At 36.9% G+C, this 6,000-nt stretch overlaps 1 protein-coding gene across 2 annotated transcripts in view; it reads right to left on the reverse strand.

Moving 5' to 3' along the window:
* The window catches only part of LOC128639107 (beta-1,4-galactosyltransferase 3), a 443,577-nt gene extending 442,851 nt beyond the window's left edge, over window positions 1–726 (reverse strand). Inside the window, exon 1 of one of the 2 annotated variants that reach the window (XM_053691263.1) lies at window positions 572–726. The gene's annotated coding sequence lies outside the window, so the exon portion shown is untranslated. The remainder of the gene's footprint in view (window positions 1–571) is intronic. The other variant, XM_053691264.1, reaches the window with a different exon arrangement.
* Window positions 727–6,000: the final 5,274 nt, after the last annotated feature.

Below are 6,000 nucleotides of genomic sequence, written 5' to 3' on the forward strand. Positions count from 1 at the left end.
GGGGGGGGAGTAATGTATATCAGGCAGATAAAAAAAAAACACTACAAGTGGGGGTCAAGAGACACCAAATAGAGAGAAAAAAAGACAGACAGAACTAGGCAAGAGACAGCAGCTGAGAGAGAATATGACAGACTGAGAACTAAAGGCGAGGCAGAAACAACAACAAAAATCAGATAGGGAAAAATTATGGCAAAATAGAGTGGGTAACATTTTAGAAGAGACAGAAGAACTAAAAGGCACAGACTCAGGTCACAGAGGACAAAAAGTGTCAGAGAGTACTGCATGAGGGAGACAAATGCTATACTGAAGTGACAACTTAGCATTTTGCAGATATATAACGGTAGGCATCTGTGAGAGATTAACACTGTATACAAAGGTACTCACGGCATCCCACACATATACACATTTAACCATATAATCATACATATAATCATACGCAGACAAAACATAGACAGCCCCATAAACACACGCAGAACCATCTAGACAAACACAAGCTGAAACAGATACATAAACACGCTAAGGAGCTCCCCACCCAGTCTCAGGCGCTATCCAGCCGTGCACGGCCCGTTACCTGTTTTCGGTCCTGCTGGCCCTAACCTGCCAGTCTGCTCTGACTCCCTCCCGGTGCCTCGGGGCGGGGGGATTCCGGTCACGTGCCCGGGTCAGTTGGTGCTGGGGTGGGCGGGGGTCGCGGTCACATGGACATGGAATCCCCCTCCCTTCTCTGACAAGTCAGGGGGCGGGAGGTTCACAGGCACAGAGACTGATATTGATTTATAGTGAGGGAACAGCGGGCACCACTAAAGCCAAAAGCTGCAGGAAAAATAATGCAAGGAGAGATGTGCAGTCACATCTAACCACACGCAGACATCTGCTAGATAAAGATAATACGTTTGGGAGTGGCTGGTACAAAGAGCCCCAGAGGCATCAGCACATATGATAAATTAAACGTCTATCAATACAGACGTAACGCGTGAGAAACATTACAAGCGACTCAGGGATGAGGTCCCAAATGTGACCGAGATTTTATGGTAAAAATAATAGTTACCCGTCACACTAATTCGATTATAACCCGAAACTATTATTAAATGGCGATGCAACACGGCAAAGTTGAAAAATTAAGGAAGATCAAGGAACATCTTTTTAACACTCATTTGTTGTATTCTTAGGTGAACTACAATGGCACTGCACTAATATGTAAGGGAATGCCCTATGGAGTGTTAAGGGACAGTCTACACCAGATTTTTTTTTAAAAGATAGATAATCCCTTTATTGCCCATTCCCCAGTTTTGCATAACTGACAAAATTATAGTTATATATGTTTTACCTCTGTGATTACCTTGTATCTAAGCCTCTGCAGACTGCTCCCTTATCTCATTGTTTTTGACAGACATGCCGTTTAGCCAATTAGTGCAGACTCCTGAATAACTCCACGGGAGTGAGCACAATGCTATATATATGCCACACATGAACTAGTACTGTCTAACTGTGAAAAACTTTCAAAATGCTCTGAGCTAAGAGACGGTTTAGAAATCAGTTTGAGCCTAACTAGGTTTAGCTTTTCAAAAATACCACCAAGGGAACAAAGCAAATTTGATGATAAATGTAAAATGAAAAGTTGTTTAAAATTGCATGCCCCATCTGAATCATGAAAGTTTAATTTTGACTAGACTGTCCTTTTAATTAGAGTAATTTGTAGGGCTACTGTGCTATGCATAGAGAGTGAATTTAAATCAGGAAATACTGACTTGAAGAATGCACTTTTTAGATGAGGATGTACTAAAAGGAATGACAAGGGTAAATGACAAAATTGAATGCCCATAAACTTTAATGGGATTTAAAGTAAAATTGCTATAGCAACAAAACTATGAGACAAAAAAGTTGGATCTTTTCCAGATAAGCCCCGCCACTAATGCAAAACGTGCACGCGCGAAAAGTTAAGCCCCGCCACTTTTGCCAGCTCCAATGTAATGCACGCACGCAACCTTGCACGTATTAGAAATTTGAATATTTAAACAGTGGATGTATTAGCCCCTCTCGATCTGCCTTTATATGATCTCACTGGATGCTTAGCTTTTAGGAACCCCGTTTCATCTGCAACCTGTGCACTTCACCCGAAACCACCGGAGCTCTGTGAGTCGCAGTGCCTGGTATACAGGAATCGGCTGTGTCCTTTCATCTGCTACCCTCTCCGCTCTGTTATGCACCGATCAAAAAATAAAATAAAGTACAAGTTATCTGCTCTGCCGTTTGAACTGCATATCGGATGCTAATCAGGGTATGTCTTTATGCGTTCCGGCTCCGTTAGCCTTTGTCATTCCACTGATACAACATGGCTCCTCTGTTATGCACTGATCAAAAAATAAAATAAAGTACAAGTTATCTGCTCTGCCGTCTGAACTGCATATCGGATGCTAATCAGGGTATGTCTTTATGCGTTACGGCTCCGTTAGCCTTTGTCATTCCACTGATACAACATGGCTCCTCTGTTATGCACCGATCAAAAAATAAAATAAAGTACAAGTTTCAAAATGTCCCAATTTCACCCTCTTCAATAAAAAATAAAAAGTTTAAAAATTTCCCAATTTCACCCCCTTCAATAAAAAATAAAAGTCAAAGTTTCATATCCTCTTTTTTTATAATGATTTTGGGGTGGCGGGGGTTAACTTTTTGGCGGGGCTTATCTGGAAAAGATCCAAAAAGTTGATAGGGGCGCCCTTGTTAAAGCTAAAACAATAATTTATATTGTAATAAGTAGATCAGTTAGGTAAGTATGGCACTAAAAGATGACAGTTATATGACAGTAGTGTTTCTATAAACACAATAATGATAATCACCATACAGACTAAATTATATTATTAGGACATACAATATGATACCATATAAACAAAACGTTATTAGTAGCTAGGTGTAATAGAGTTTTATTCCATGTGATGGTGTCAATACAGGTGATTGGTTGAATTTGTCGAGGTAGCTATCTGTAGAGGATCAAGGCCACGATCCAGGATCAATGATCTGCAGTAGATATAAAAGGACAGAACCGCCACATGGCCCAATATTGTTGGATACAATCAAAATAGTATGTGTGGCAGTTGCACTCACATGTAGTAGGACACCCATAATGGTGTAGAAGGAGCGATCTGGGATCAATAGCAGTCACCCAGAAGACTGACTTCATGTGGATATTCAGTTATCTGTAGAGGATAATGCAGAACACAAGGGTGTCTATATGGCCTAGTACTGTTGGTACAAGCGAGGTATGGTAAAGAATAAAATACACTCACATTTAGTAGAGCACCTCCCTTGGTGCAGTAGATGCAAGCTGGGATCAGTATAGTCATCCAGTAGACTAATTCTCCGGTAGTCAAAAACTCCCAGCAGTCCAGTGGCCAGATTATGGAAAAGAGTAAATAGAGTACAGCAGCAAGTGGTAAGTATAAAACTTATTATTAAAATTATTAGAAACGCGTTTCTCAGTCAACCAATGGCTGTTTCATCAGGCTTCAGCTCTATTTACTATTTTCCATAATCTGGCCACTGGTCTGCTGGGAGTTTTTGACTACTCAAGACGCATAATGGATTCTCCCATAGAGATCAATGCAAACTGAAGAATATACAGATTTTCCATCTAACACTCAATATCGCGAGAACTACACACTGCTCTGTCATATTACACATGCAACATAACTAAAAAGAAACAGCTCAAATGTACAAACAATAGCTCACACAACATAGCACATCCGCATTCAACATTCACAATCGTTTACAACAAATATTACATAACATTTACAATAAACGTTTAGATCTGCATCATGGAACAAAACAACAACAAAAAAATAAATTTCACACTGATACACAAACAAAACATTCACATTGGCGATTAGGAAACATTAAAAATAAACATTTACAACACTTAACAAATACAATACGAACATAAATCATCATTTGGATTTTGGGATACTAAATTAGGAGAATGTTATGCAAAATGATCACTATGACATCATCGCATTATACACATTCCAGAAAAACATGTGCATTTAGAAACTCAATATGAGCATGCACAATTTCTAATTCTCCACATTGCACATATACAAATAATCACTAAAGCACACTTGAATCTCGTTTACTTTGCAAACCGGTACATCATTAACCATTTACATAGGGTATATAAGCACGCTATAAACATGGCTTCCTTGACTGTATTGCTTTTTTGAGATAGGTGCAGGCCTAGGCGTTGGAGGTTACAGAGAGTTAGTGAGAGAGAGAGTTAGTGAGAGAGAGAGTTAGTGAGAGAGAGAGTTTGTGTACGAATTTGTCTGGGTGAGTGTGCGAGTGCTGCTTTTTTTCCTCATTACTTACATATAGTTAAATACATTTACTTTCATTTACACGCAAACACATTCACCTTTAATGACGTATGAATGAGTAAATGGACTTATCAGCATCCTGCAAAGGCAGGTCTGCATTGGTGCTGGATCCCTCCGGGCTTGTCAAATTAACTTCAACTATTAATGATAGAAATTAATATTATGTAACACAATTTGTACATCAGCTTTAAATATACATATTTGGTATTATAAAATAAAATTATTCTAAACTATTTAAAATAATATCTTTCGAAATGTGAAGACTAGACCACTAATATGAAAATTAAATTCATTAGTTTATCAAGATGAGTAGAAAGAAAATGATGTCTTTCACATATGTACTATTTTTAAAATAATTTACATTCGACCCTTATCATATTAATCTATGGCATATCTAAAAATAACTATTGGTCCCTGTTTTGAAATTAATTACAGACAAACAATTAACACTTTGAATAACAACTGGTGACAACTAGAGCATAATACATGTGGCACATATATAAATATGTGCAATGTACAGTAATATGGTTTCTGACACAACACATATTGATCACAATGCAAGACATAAGATATATTTTAAACTTTGTCATCATGGTGCTGTTAGAATATGCTTATATATAAAGGTAATCCGAGAGTGAAAGATGTGATTTAAATCACAGTATTGTTTCATCCAAACAGTGTAATGATTAATAAAGATATTTTGTATCTTTAGATAAATTCAATATCAATATTTGAGAATGTCACTCTAAAGGAATAGTCTATTCCATATGTTGATGTAATGAATCGGAGAGAGCATGCAATTTCAATCAAATATATAATTTTCTCCTATCATCATAAATATTTAATTATCCTTCTATCTTAATGATAATAATAAAATATCAACGCATATGTGATGTATATTTATAAATTCTGCACATGTTTAAAAATGTGTTAATGTTGTCTAAATGTAGCTACCAACTGTCAAGCACTACCCAGGTGCTGAATCCAAAATGGGCAAGACCCGAAGATTACATTCAAATAAAGATAGCAATATTCTGAGGAATTTCTTCGAATACTAATAAATTGTGATTTTGATTACAATGGAATTCGATCTCTGAATCGTGATTCCTTTTAAATACACTTGAAATCTAATTAGAGGATCCATGTTAATATAGATCAATGTGAATGTATTAGGCAATGTTATGTCCAAATTTGTAAGCCAAAAGTGAAGTATAATGAGACATACCAGACTGGGACAAACCCGAGCTTGAGGGTCCAGCACCAACATCCATATCTGTAAAATATTAATTTCGGATTTTATATCATTACTCGAATCTTAACTTCGACATGAACAATCATACATTGTTTTCCATTTTAAGAAAGTAAAACGTATTCTTAATTATTTACACAAGTTCATTGTTTTTTAAAATGTTTTTAGAAATGAACAGAGCTGATTTACTAGTTTGTATTGCCCAGGGACACTGAACCCATATTTTTTCTTTAATGATTCCGATACAGCATGCAATTTTAATCAACATTCTTATTTTTTACTACTATTATCAAATTTTCATCGTTCTCTTACTATTTTTATTTAAAAAGCAGGAATGTGATGCATAGGAGTCGGACCATTTTTGGTTGAGACCCTGGGTTATGC

Source organism: Bombina bombina, chromosome 8 (genome assembly GCF_027579735.1).
Source record: "Bombina bombina isolate aBomBom1 chromosome 8, aBomBom1.pri, whole genome shotgun sequence".
Classification (NCBI taxonomy): domain Eukaryota; kingdom Metazoa; phylum Chordata; class Amphibia; order Anura; family Bombinatoridae; genus Bombina; species Bombina bombina.